Consider the following 13,613-nt stretch of genomic DNA (forward strand, 5'->3'; position numbering starts at 1 on the left):
CTTGATTAAATTTGACATTCTCCCACTTTGGTTACAAAACACTGGGTCTCTAGAAACTACTAAGCAATATGTACAGGAAAGGAAAAACCGTCATTAATTCAAACGTCATTAATACAGGTGTTATAACAATTCAACTTGAAGTTTATCTCTGCGTTACCTACAAAATAATTGTTAATCCAATTAGAAATGTTGATAATAATTCAGATCGGTACAGTGTTATATGTATACAAGTCATCTAGTCCAACCCTCTCGATGTTTTGGCTTAAAAAACTGCAACACCAATAAATACTACTCCTGGTTCAAGTTCTCATAGCTAAGCCAGTTAGTAGCAGAGGTGAAACTCAATGAAAATTCATGTAGTTGAACAAGATACATAAATAACTTCACTATGATTTTTTTTAATGTCACTTATGTAAACAAAGTCTGTTGGCTACCAGGCTCATAGTATCATCCCTGTAAGGCATCTCTACAGAGGCATGTTCCACCATTAACCTCCAATTCTTCTGGTAACACCTCCTCTAACTCACCTATTTTACGTGACTCTAGGCTCTGGTCTCTGTCCTGCCCAGTTCTGCTTGCACATTAACGTAGCACAGTATACATTTCCACCTTTCTTGGCATCTTAGTCCACCTCCCGTTTCTGACTTCACAACTACTATATCTGCTGAATTCTTTTTTAAATTTTTTTTTCAACGTTTATTTATTTTTGGGACAGAGAGAGACAGAGCATGAACGGGGGAGGGGCAGAGAGAGAGGGAGACACAGAATTGGAAACAGGCTCCAGGCTCTGAGCCATCAGCCCAGAGCCCGACGCGGGGCTCGAACTCCCGGACCGCGAGATCGTGACCTGGTTGAAGTCGGACGCTTAACCGACTGCGCCACCCAGGCGCCCCAGTATATCTGCTGAATTCTTCAAGGGACCTTATCTACTACTGGGAAGAATTTCATGATAAAATCTGCAAGTCATGTCACATAGAGTTTTGTTTATTTCTTAAAAGAATAGGCCCTGTGTCTATGAATTTTAATCCGTGAACCAAAGAATAATAGTTCCAGCATGATAAATTCATTTATTTGATTATAAAATATTCCAAAAACAGGCTCCAAATTATGTCTCAAAAGAACTGACACTCTACTGGAAACCTTACAATGAAATAAGGCAAAACAAACATACACTACTTGATGTGTTTTAAAAGCAATGTTTAACTTCTAAATATTTATCAGGAACATTTGCTTCTAAAAAAAAAACATTTTTAAAAGAACTTCAGCCCTTTCAGTATTAGTATACAAGTATCAGGGATAGTTTATAAATTATTTTATCATTTTTTAATCTTTTTAATTGAGGTGTAATTGACATAAGACCTTGTATAAGTTTCAGGTTTACAACATAATTCAATATTTGTATGTATTGTCAAATGATCAACATAATAAGTCTAGTTAAGGCCTGTTACCATACATAGTTACATTTTTTTTTCTTGTGATGAGAGCTTTTAAGATCTACTCATTTAGCAAATAGCAAATATGCAGTACAGTATATTAAGTATAGTTACCATCCTGTTCATTATTTTATTTTATAGCTGGAAGTTTGTGCCTTTTGATCCCCTTCACCCATTTTGCCCACCCTCCACTCCCCACCCCCCCGGCAATCACCAGTTTGTCCAACTGGTTGTTGTATTTTGCTTTTTTTAGGATTCCGCATATAATTGAGATCATGCGATATTTGTCCTTGTCTGACTCATTTCATTCATTTCACTTAGCATGATGCCCTCAAGGTCCATCCCTGTTGTTGTAAATGTAAATGGTATACATCATGTTTTCTTTATTCATTCATCTATCCATGCACACTGAGGTTGTTTCCATATGTTGCCTCTTGTAAATAATGCTGCAATGAACATGGGATTGCATATTTATTTCCAAGTTAGTGTTTTCATTTTTTTTCAGATAAATATCCGGAAGTGTAATTTCTTGATCATATAATGGTTCTATTTATAATTTTGGGGGGATTCTCCATACTGTTTTCCATGATAGCTGCACCAATTTGCAGTCCCACCAACAGTGTACAACAGTTCCCTTTTCTCCACATCCTCATCAATGCTTGTTATTTCTTGTCTTTTTGATAAGACATTCCAACAGTTGTGATATGATATCTCATCATGGTTTTGATATGCATTTACCTGATGATTAATGATGTTGAGCACCTCTTTAGGTACCTGTTGGCCACCTCTATATCATCTTTGAAAAAATGTCTATACAGGTCCTCGGCCCACTCTGTAATCAGATTGTTTACTATTGAATTATGTGAGTTCTCTATATATTTTGGAAATTAACCCCTTACCAGATATATGATTTCCAAAAGTTTTCTCCCATTCAGTAGGTTGCCTTTTCATTTTGTTGATTTTGAGTATTTCCTTTGGTGCGCAGAGGCTTTTTAGTTTAATGTAGTCCCACTTATTTATTTTTGCTTTTGTTGCCTTTGCTATTGGTGTTAGATCCAAAATATCATCACCAAGACCAATGCAATGAGCTTATAGTCCATGTTTACTTCTAGGAGCTTTATAAATTAATTTTATTATTCAGATAATTACCAATTTTAGCCTCTACTTATAACTATGATTATTAGTTTCTGTATTCAGTGATGTATCTCAAATGCTCAATGATTCAAACGTTTCATTAATTCATATCACCATGACCACTTACACCCTCATTCCACCCTTACTATATCTGAAATATTACAATTCATTGCCACCAGCTTCCTTGTTTAGCATTGCAAAGAGTAATTCATTCAGACCTTTTCTGTTACAAATTTTTATATGTACTTCCCTGGTTTATGATAACACCTAGACTTACTATGTTGTTCACATAGTACTCATTCCAAGTACTTGAAAATATGTGCAAATATATGTTAATACTTTAAAATAGAGAATGCAGAACATATTTTTAAATTTTATACAACAGGCTACTGTCACCTAAGCACTCTATAATTACATAGTTCACTGATATTCCTTAATAAGCATAAATGGGGGAATCTCCTTAAGTTTATTCTTTTCATACAGTCACTCAATAGGCAGCTAGCCCAGATAGATAGATACATGCCATTTAAAATAAATATTAACATTGTTATCTTATCAATACATGCCATTTAAAATAAATATTAACATTGTTTCCATATCAGTAACAAACAATCTAAAGAGTTATAAATCTAACCAACTAGTTTGCTGTAGGGTTGGGAGCATCATTACGGAAGGCTCTTAAGGAGATGACATCCAAGCCAAGACCTAAAAGATGAGAAAAAGCCACAGAAGGGTTGGGGGATGAATGTTTTCGTGTGAACAACACAGTGTTGTCTATTGGCTTGTGTAATATGGAAAGAAGTCCAGTGTGATGAATGGGGAAAGAAGACACAGTTAGCATAAAATGATACTGGGGAAAAGACATAAACCTGATTTTTTCCCCTTTGTTTTTCTTTCTTTTTTTTTTTAAGTTTTTATTTAAATTCCAGTTAGGTAACATAAGAGCCTTAGAGAGACATCTGAATTTTATTCCAGGTATAATAAGAAATCATTGAAGGACTCTACCCAAAAAAGGCACGTAATCTGAAGTATATTTTTTGTTTTGTTTTGTTTTGTTTTTTTCCTGACAGAGTGAGGATGAGCACACGTGTGCGTGTGGGGGAAGGGTACAGGCAGGGAGAGAGAGGGAAAGAGAGAGAGACAGAGACAGAGACAGAGACAGAGAGACAGAGAATCCCAAGCAGGCTCCACGCTCAGCACGGAGCCTGATCCCGGGCTCAATCTCATGACCCTGGATCATGACCTGAGCTGAAGTCAAGAGTCAGATGCTCCACTGATTGAGCCACCTAGGCGCCCCTTTTTAAAAGTAATCTGTACACCCAACATGGGGCTTGAACTCACAACCTTGAGATAAAGAGTCACATGCTCTACCTACTGAGTCAGTCAGGTGCCCCTGCTTTTCTTAATGGAGCTTTCATTGACATCATTGTCAGTTCATTTGCAGAGGTAAGGAATAATACAGAGAGATCTATCTATGCTTAATCCAGTTTTCCCCAATGGTAAAACTTGCAGAACTATACTACAATAGCAGAACCAGGATATTGACATTGATACTGATTTCCCCAATTTTGCTTGTACTTATTTTTGCATGTGTATTAAATTCTATGTAATTTTATCACCCATAGGTTCATGTATCCATCACCACAGTCACAGTCAAAATACTGAATAGTTCCAACATCACCAGAAGCCCTCGTGTTGCCCTGGTTTGTATATACCCACTTCCCTCCTCCCATTCCCCATTCCCGAGTGCTGGAGATCACTAATTTTTCTCCATTTCTAAAATTTTGTAATTTCAAAATGTCCTATAATGGATCATACATTATATAACCTTTTATGGTGGGCTTTTTTTTTTCTCAGCATAATTCCCTGGAGATTGATCCAAGTTGTTGTACGTATCAATAGTCTACTCATTGGTGAGTAATATTCTATGGTTATAGGTATACCGCAGTTTAAACATTCACCTATTGAAGGACACATGGGTTGATTCCATTTTCTGGCTATGGCAAATAAAGCTGCTATGAATATTCATGTACAGATATGTACAAGTATATGCTCATTTCTCTTGGGTAAATGCCCAAGAGTGTGATTACTGGGTTTTATGGTAATTGTATATTTTGTTTTATAAGAAACTGCCAAACGTTTCCAGAATGGCTATACCATTTTATAATTCTACCAGCAACATGCAAATGTATCTCTGTATCTTTGCTAGGATGCAATATTTTCACAGTTTTTAATTTTAGCCTTTCTGACAGATGTGTAGTGATATCTCGTGGTTTTAATTTGCATTTCTCTGTTGGCTAATCATATTGAACATCCTTTTTCTTTTGAGAAAGAGAGAGAGAGAGAGAGACAGCAAACTTGGGAGAGGGGTAGAGGGAGAGAGAGAGAGAACCTTAAGTAGGTTCCATGACCCTGGGGTCATGACCTGAGCCAAAGCAACTGACTGAGCCACCCAGGCACCCCTGAATATCTTTTAATGTGCTTATTTGCCATTTGTATATCCTCTTTAAAGAAATGCCTGTTCATGTCTTTTTCCTGTTTTCTAATTGGACTGAGGTTTTGTTTTGTTTTGTTTTACTGTTTTGAGGGTTCTTTATATATTCTAGATACTTACTAATCTTTTGTTGCATATGTGATTTGCAAACTTTTTTTTCCCAATTTGTGGTGTGTCTTTGCATCCTCCTGAGGGGATCTTTTGCAGAACAAGTTTTTAATTGTGATAAAGTATAATTTATCAGTTTATCCTTTTGTGGATTGTACTTTAAGTGCTAAGTCTAAGAACTCTTCACCTAGCCCAAGATCCCAAAGATGTTCTCCTGTGGTTTTTTTTTTGCAAGTTTTATATTTTAATTTTTTTTAATGTTTATTTATTTTTGAGAGAGAGATAGAGTGTGAGCAGGGGAGGGACAGAGAGAGAGGGAGACACAGAATCCAAAGCAGGCTCCAGGCTCTGAGCTGTCAGCACAGAGCCTGTCGTGGGGGTCGAACCCACAGGCCATGAGATCATGACCTTAGCCCAAGTCAGATGCTGAACCGACTGAGCCACCCAGGCACTCCTTAAGGTTTTATATTTTAAGTTTCACATTTAAGTCTACGATTTTAGTTACTATTTTTAAAAGGTATGAGGTTTAGGTTAAGGTTCATTTTTTTGCTAAGAGATGTTCAATTGATCCAGCACCATTTGTTGAAAACGCAATCTTTCCATTGGTGAATTGCTGTTGCACCTTGTGAAAATTCAGTTAGACATATTTGTGTGGATGTATTTCTAGGTTCTCTATTCTGTTCCATTGATTTGTGTATCTGTCTCTCCACCAGTACAACACCACGCTATTTTGATTGTTACAGCCATCAAGTAAGCCTGTAATATTGAGTGAAGAGATCCCCCCCCCCACTTTATCCTTCTTTAGTAAGATTGCTTTAGTTATTCTGGGACCTGTGCTTTTTCGCACAAATCAAATTTCAAAATAAGCTTGTCTGTTTCTAAACAAAACAAAACAAAACAAAACAAAAACTTACTGGGATTCTTCATAAAAATTGTATTAAACCTATTGATCAGTTTGAGAAGAACTGACATCTTACTACATTGAGCCTTTCCAAACATGAACGTAATACATCTCTTCATTTATTTAGGTCTTCTTTGATTTCTTTCATCATAATTTTCAGCATCTATATCCTATACATGTTTTGTTAAGTATATACCTAAGTATCTCATTTTTTTCGAAGTGATTGTAAATAGTACTGTTTTTAATTTCAGTTACTTCATGTTCATTGTTGGTATATAGAAATATGGTTTCATTTCTTGTGTTGATCTTGTATCCTGCAACCTTGCTGAACTCACTTGCTAGTTCTGGAGTGATTTTATTATTCCTATGGATTTTCTTTTCTTTTTTTTTTTTTCTTTTTTAAAGATTTTATTTTTGGGGCGCCTGGGTGGCTCAGTGGGTTAAGCATCCGACTTCAGCTCAGGTCACGATCTCACGGTCCATGAGTTCGAGCCCCGCGTCGGGATCTGGGCTGATGGCTCAGAGCCTGGAGCCTGCTTCCGATTCTGTGTCTCCCTCTCTCTCTGACCCTCCCCCATTCATGCTCTGTCTTTCTCTGTCTCAAAAATAAATAAACGTTAAAAAAAATAAAAATAAAAAGATTTTATTTTTAAGTAATCTCTACACCTGGGGCACCTGGGTGGCTCAGTTGGTTAAGCATCCAACTTTGGCTCAGGTCATGATTTTGAGGTTCATGAGTTTAAGCCCCACAGCTGGCTCTGCACTGACAGTGCAAAGTCTGCTTGGGGTTCTCTCTGTCTCCCTCTCTCTCTCTGTACAACCCTCTCCTTGCTTTCTCTCTCAAAATAAATAAACTTTAAAAACAAAGAATAAATAAATAAATAAATAAATAAATAAATAAATAAAAGTAATCTCTACACCCAACATGGGGCTTGAACTTACAACCCCAAGATCAAATCAAGAGTTGCATGCTCTACTGACTAAGCCAGCCAGGTGCCCCCCTCCTTTTTTTTTAAAGATTTTATTTTTACCCTATGACCCAGCAATAGAACTGCTAGGAATTTACCCAAGGGATACAGGAGTACTGATGCATAGGGGCACTTGTACCCCAATGTTTATAGCAGCACTCTCGACAATAGCCAAATTATGGAAAGAGCCTAAATGTCCATCAACTGATGAATGGATAAAGAAATTGCGGTTTATATACACAATGGAGTACTACGTGGCAATGAGAAAGAACGAAATATGGCCCTTTGTAGCAACGTGGATGGAACTGGAGAGTGTTATGCTAAGTGAAATAAGCCATACAGAAAAAGACAGATACCATGTTTTCATTTAGGTGGATCCTGAGAAACTTAACAGAAACCCATGGGGGAGGGGGAGGGGGAGGGAAAAAAAAAAAAAAAAAGAGGTTAGAGTGGGAGAGAGCCAAAGCATAAACGACTCTTAAAAACTGAGAACAAACTGAGGGTTGATGGGGGGTGGGAGGGAGGGGAGGGTGGGTGATGGGTATTGAGGAGGGCACTTTTTGGGATGAGCACTGAGTGTTGCATGGAAACCAATTTGACAATAAATTTCATATATTGAAAAAAATGCAAAAAATAAATAAATAAATAAATAAACAAATAAATAAATAAATAAAGATTTTATTTTTGGGGTGCCTGGGTGGTACAGTTGGTTAAGTGTCTGACTTTTGATCTTGGCTCAGGTCAAGATCTCACAGTTCATGAGTTCTAGCCCCACGTCGGGCTCTGCACTAATGTCATGGGGCCTGCTTAGGATTCTGTCTCTCCTTCTCTCTGCCCCGCCCCTGCTTGTGCTCTCTCTCTCTCTCTCTCTCTCAAAATAAATAAATAAACTTAAAAACTAAAATAAAACAAAATAAAATTTAAAAAGATTTTAAAGTAATCTCTACACCCAACATGGGTCTCCTTGGAATTTTCTATGTAGACAATCGTGTCATCTGCAAATAGAAACAGTTTTATTTATTCTTTTCCAATATGTATGCCTTTCATTTGTTTTCTTGACCTTTTGCAGTGGCTAGAACTTCCAGTACTATGCTGAATAAGAGTGGTGAGAGCAGACAGCCTTCCCTTGCTCCCAATCTTGAGAAAGCATATAGTTTTTCAGCATTCTGTGTGATATTAACTGTAACTTTTTATAGATACTCTCAAGTTGAGGTAAATCTCTTATATTCCTCACTTACTGAGTGAATATTGTTTTTAAATAACTCTGGATGCTATAAGAGGAATACATTAGAGGAGACTTTAAAAAGTAGTGAGGTAGCCAGTTAGGTGACTATCACAGTACTCCAGGTGAAAGATGATGATAGCCTAGGCTTAGATGATGATAGTGATCTGAACCAGGAGATAGGTGAGTGGATTCGAGATATATTTTGCGGTAGACTCTGTAGGATTTGCTGATGGATTGGATGGTTAGAGTTAGAAATTGCATTTGGATGCAACTAATAGAAAGTCTACTACAGGGCACTTGGGTGGCTCAGTCAGTTAAGTGTCTGACTATTGATTTCAGGTCAGGTCATGGTCTCAGGGTCATGAGAGAGAGCCCTGCATGGGGCTCTGTGCTGGGCATGGATCCTGTTTAAGATTCCCTCTCTCCCTCTCCCTCTGCTCCCCCCCCCCCACCTCTGTCCCTCCTCCTGTTCGCATGCTCTCTCTCTCCCTAAGAAAAAAAAAAAAAAGTCCGCAACAATGACTTAAGTGGAGGGTTTTTCTCCCCCATATAACAATAATCTGAATGTGACAAGTCTAACAGTTTAACAGTAGTTTTACTGATGTCATCAGTGTCTCAAGATACTTCTATTCTTTGCTTTCTCATCACTAGCATGTAGCTTTGAACCATATGGTCACAAGATGGATGCTGTGCCTCCAGGTATCACAGGTAAGTTCCAGTAAGGAAGATAGAGGGAGACTTGCAAAGATTTTCTTTTAGTAAAACTTTATGTAGAAAATTAAGCACTTCTAGGATGCCTGAATGGCTCAGCAGGTTGAGCGTCTGTCTCTTGATTTTGGCTCAGGTCAGGATCCTAGGGTCATGGGATCAAGCCCTACATCAGTCTCTGTGCTGAGCATGGAGCATGCTTAAGCGTCTCTCTCTTTCCCACTCCCTCTCCTTTCCTCTGCCCCTCTCCCCCACTCACACTCTCACTCTCTCTCTAAAAGAAAAAGAAAAGAAAGTTAAGCACTTCTGTAAAGATCCATTCATATTTCCTTGATCAAAACTATGTAAATGGTGGGCGCCTGGATGGTTCAGTTGGTTAAGCAACCAAGTCTCAATTTAGGCTCAGGTGATGATCTCATGGTTTGTGGGATCAAGCCGCACATTGGGCTCTGTGCTGACAGTACAGAGCCTACTTGAGATTCTCTCTCTCCCTCTCTCTGCCCCTCCCCTGCTTGTTCTTGCTCTCTCTCTCTCTCTCTCTCTCTCTCTCATAAAATGAATAAACTTTAAAAAAAAAGTTAAAAAAAAAACTACGTGGCTACTCAGCTGCAAGGGAGGCTAGGAAATGAGTATTTCATTTTCCAGTCTTTAAAGGAAAGAAAAGCAAGGAGGAGTTTATTGTAATGGGTGTTAGGTGAGCCAACCCATAGTATCTGCCACATTAAAGATGATGGAGAGTAAGGAATTATGGATAACTCCTAGGTTTCTGATTGATGGATTATATTACAGTTTACTAAGATATATAGACATAAAGAAGGAATACACTTTTAAATGGAAAAGTAGTAGTTCGATTTTGGACATATTGAGTTTAAAATGTTTGTGAAGCATCTGGAATGTCAAGCAGATAATATGAAGCTGGAATTGAGAGAAGTCCATGCTGGTGGTAATACTGTGGAAGTTTTCAGGATACTGATGGTATTTAAAGCTATTAAAATACATAAGATCACTGAGGAAGAAAAAAGTAGTAGAACACAGCCTTGACAAACTCCAATATTTAAGTATCGGTTTGACAACAGAGAACTTGCAAAATAGAGAGAGTAGCTAAAAGGGTAAAAGAAAAAACAAGAAAAAGGCATCAAGGAAGTTAAAAGAGACATATGTTTCATGGAGAAAGTGCTCAACAGTGTGGAATGCTAGTGAGAAGTTAAATAAGATGAGGAAAGAAAAGGTTCTATTGAATTTAGCAGCATGAAAGTTGGTGGTGACTCTATTAATAGGAACTGATTTCAGAGTCAGGAAATGACAACAACAAAAAATGAGATTAAACCCAAATAAGAATCTGGGATTTTTTCCCCACACATACCACCAAAAGTCTGGAGGTATCACCAGCTACAGGCGCTAGTTGGCAGTTGAATGTCAGAGCCTGTTATGCTCTGATGGCGGCAAGATGGGTGTCACTGTTCTGGACTCGTGTACAAGGCGGGGTGGGGGGGGGGAGCTAAGATGTGGAGCCCACACTCTGGAAAGCAGTGTGGAGGTTCCTCAGAAAATTAAAAATAGACCTACCCTATGACCCAGCAATAGCACTGCTAGGAATTTATCCAAGGGATACAGGAGTACTGATGCATAGGGCCACTTGTACCCCAATGTTCATAGCAGCACTCTCAACAATAGCCAAATTATGGAAAGAGCCTAAATGTCCATCAACTGATGAATGGATAAAGAAATTGTGGTTTATATACACAATGGAATACTACATGGCAATGAGAAAAAATGAAATATGGCCTTTTGTAGCAACGTGGATGGAACTGGAGAGTGTGATGCTAAGTGAAATAAGCCATACAGAGAAACACAGATACCATATGGTTTCACTCTTATGTGGATCCTGAGAAACTTAACAGGAACCCATGGGGGAGGGGAAGGAAAAAAAAAAAAAAAGAGGTTAGAGTGGGAGAGAGCCAAAGCATAAGAGACTGTTAAAAACTGAGAACAAACTGGGGGTTGATGGGGGGTGGGAGGGAGGAGAGGGTGGGTGATGGGTATTGAGGAGGGCACCTTTTGGGATGAGCGATGAGCACTGGGTGTTGTATGGAAACCAATTTGACAATAAATTTCATATATATATATATATATATATATATATATATATATATATAAAAGAATAGAAAAACTTTCCAAGAAGCTTCCATCCCCAGAATTCTTTTGTATCTCATCAGTCAGAGCTATGCCACGTAGCCACCCTGAACTGCAAGGGAAGCTCTGGGAAGGTGAGAATTGAATTTTTCTAGCCTCTACGGAGAAAGTAGACAAGGGAAAAGGGAGTTGGTAATGAAGGGTTAAGTCGATCAAAAGTGCCTGCTATGATGACCCTGACCACAACAGTTTTAGTGGTGTGATGAGAACAAAACCAGATTACATAGGAGACTGAAGAGGGAACCCGAACTATGCCTGCAGCATGTCTCCCTGTGTCACCTGCTTTGGACCTCTGTCCCCACCTCAGCCGGAAACGGACCCAACTGCCCCTGCTCCACCAGTGGCTTCTGCACATGTAGAGTGCAAATGCACTGCAGGAAGTAGAACTGCTGCTCTTGCTGCCTGGTGGGCAGTGCCAAGTGTGCCCAGGGCCGCATCTGGCATCAGAAGGAGGCATCAGACAAGCGCAGCTGCTGTGCCCGATGTGACGGAGAGCCTGTTCCAGACATCAGTAGAGCAACATGAACAAACCTGCAGTTTGAAAACATTTTTTCCTATGCCTCTGACCTGTTGGCTACATTCTTATTTCTGTAAAATACATGGAATTATAATAAAAGTTGTTGACTTTTTAAAAAAGTGAACTGGAGGGAGAGGCAGCAAAACACAACAGATGGAAACATTCTTCATTTGGCTAGAAGTTTAGCTGTATGGAGGAGCAGAGAAGTGGGATGGTATCTAGACTGGGATTTAAGGTCCAGAGATTTTTGGTTGCATTTATTTATTTATTTATTTTTTTTTTTTTTTTTTTGCTGTTGTTGTTTTTAATGCCAAGGAGACACTCTGTCAGGTGACAGGAGTGATCGCAGTGAAGAGGGGAGAGATTAATGATGCAGTGAGTCAAGGGAATAAAGAGGACTCCAAACAGCTCATGCCCATGGGTTCCAGCCTACTTGTGATCTTCTCTTCCTGTCCTGTCTTGCCTATGGACTTTGGACTTACTTAGCCACCCTTCACAAATGCTTCAGCTAATTCCTTGCAGTAAATCCCTTAAAATTCCTGGTTCTGCTTCTTTGATTAAATCCTGACTGATACTGAATTTGATCCTTAAGAAGCCATTGAAAAGGCAATTAAGTTATCCACTGGTTTCTAGGAAAGCAGGGGAGTTACACTTGACTTAGAGAGGTGAGTGAAGACTTCCAGAGTGAGATTTCACTTAAACTGAATTTTGAAGAATTATTAACAATTAGTAAGGTAAGAGAGAAGTGGAAGCGGTGGTAAGCTAGTAAGCCAGCTTGCTGGAAAAACACAAACTTGATTTGTGGTGGTTGATTATTTCACTGGTGCATACACTCCCACCATGGCCAATATCAAGCCACCAATGTGATGTTATAGGACACAGATTCAGGAAAAAATGCGCACAGTTGGCTTTTATGAGTAGTGGAAGGTGGAGGGAGAACAGAATATACAACAGAAAAGTATACACCAAGCTTCTTTCTTCTACAGTACACCTTGTCATGGAAAAAAGACCCAGTGGAGCCTCTTTCTCACACAGTTGTCACTGCAGTAAAAGAACAAAGTTCAGAAGCATGACTGTAGTGTTGGGCAGCTTACCAATCACGAACACCATTATAATAAATTCAGCGAAGAAATGTTTAGACACTGTCCTAAAGAAGCGAATAATGTTATTTGCCTAAGATTGATGACAAGTAAATGCAGACATGGGATTCAAAGCCTAGACAGTGTACAGAGCCTGCTCTTTCCACTGTAAAATGCTTCCTCACTACCATTTCTTATTATAGGAACTAAACTAAGAGACCAGAATGTATAACATCAGGAAAATCCTTATACACCCCCGCTAGCCTTGGATCAAATTTTTTAGAACCTCCGTAGTAAGATAAAAATGACTAGTTGGTTTTGCAGTAATTTAAAATCCAGTCTCTAATTTATTCATCTATGGCTAATTCATTTTTGACAAAGATGCCAAAAACATCCAATGGGGAAAGAATAGTCCCTTCAACAAATCGTGCTGGGACAACTGAATATCCACATGCAAAAGTGGATATTTTTGGAAAAAAAAATATATATATATCCATATATATGATATATAACATCATATAAAAAATTAACTCAAAATGGTTTAATGACTTAAATATGAGCTAAAACCATAAAATTCTTAGAAGAAAACATAGGGGTAAATTGACATGATCCTGGATTCAGGAATGGTTTTTTAGATAGGGCATCAAAAGTATGAGTTACAAAAGAAGATATAAATAGATAAATTGGACTTCATCAAAACTAAAAACTTTTATGCATAAAAGAACATTATCAAAAAGGTGAAAAGAAAATCGACAGAATGGGAGAAAATATTTGCAAGCCATATATGTAGTATCCAGAATATATCAAGAACTCTCACAACTCAACCACAGAAAGATTTAAAAAGTCCAATTTA

At 38.3% G+C, this 13,613-nt stretch overlaps 1 protein-coding gene and 1 long non-coding RNA gene across 7 annotated transcripts in view; one reads left to right on the forward strand and one right to left on the reverse strand.

The window, feature by feature from the left end:
* The window catches only part of LOC125172570 (uncharacterized), a 40,878-nt gene that overhangs the window by 18,799 nt on the left and 8,466 nt on the right, over window positions 1-13,613 (forward strand). For all 5 annotated transcript variants that reach the window (XR_007154753.1, XR_007154756.1, XR_007154752.1 and 2 more), the window contains 3 exons: window positions 4,193-4,270; window positions 4,425-4,480; window positions 8,915-8,971. This is a non-coding gene — a long non-coding RNA (uncharacterized LOC125172570). The remainder of the gene's footprint in view (window positions 1-4,192; window positions 4,271-4,424; window positions 4,481-8,914; window positions 8,972-13,613) is intronic.
* LOC125172567 (bile acid receptor-like) overlaps window positions 1-13,613 on the reverse strand; it is a 50,449-nt gene that overhangs the window by 16,641 nt on the left and 20,195 nt on the right. The gene's annotated exons all lie outside the window — the stretch shown is intronic.

Source organism: Prionailurus viverrinus, chromosome C1 (assembly GCF_022837055.1).
Source record: "Prionailurus viverrinus isolate Anna chromosome C1, UM_Priviv_1.0, whole genome shotgun sequence".
NCBI classification, from domain to species: domain Eukaryota; kingdom Metazoa; phylum Chordata; class Mammalia; order Carnivora; family Felidae; genus Prionailurus; species Prionailurus viverrinus.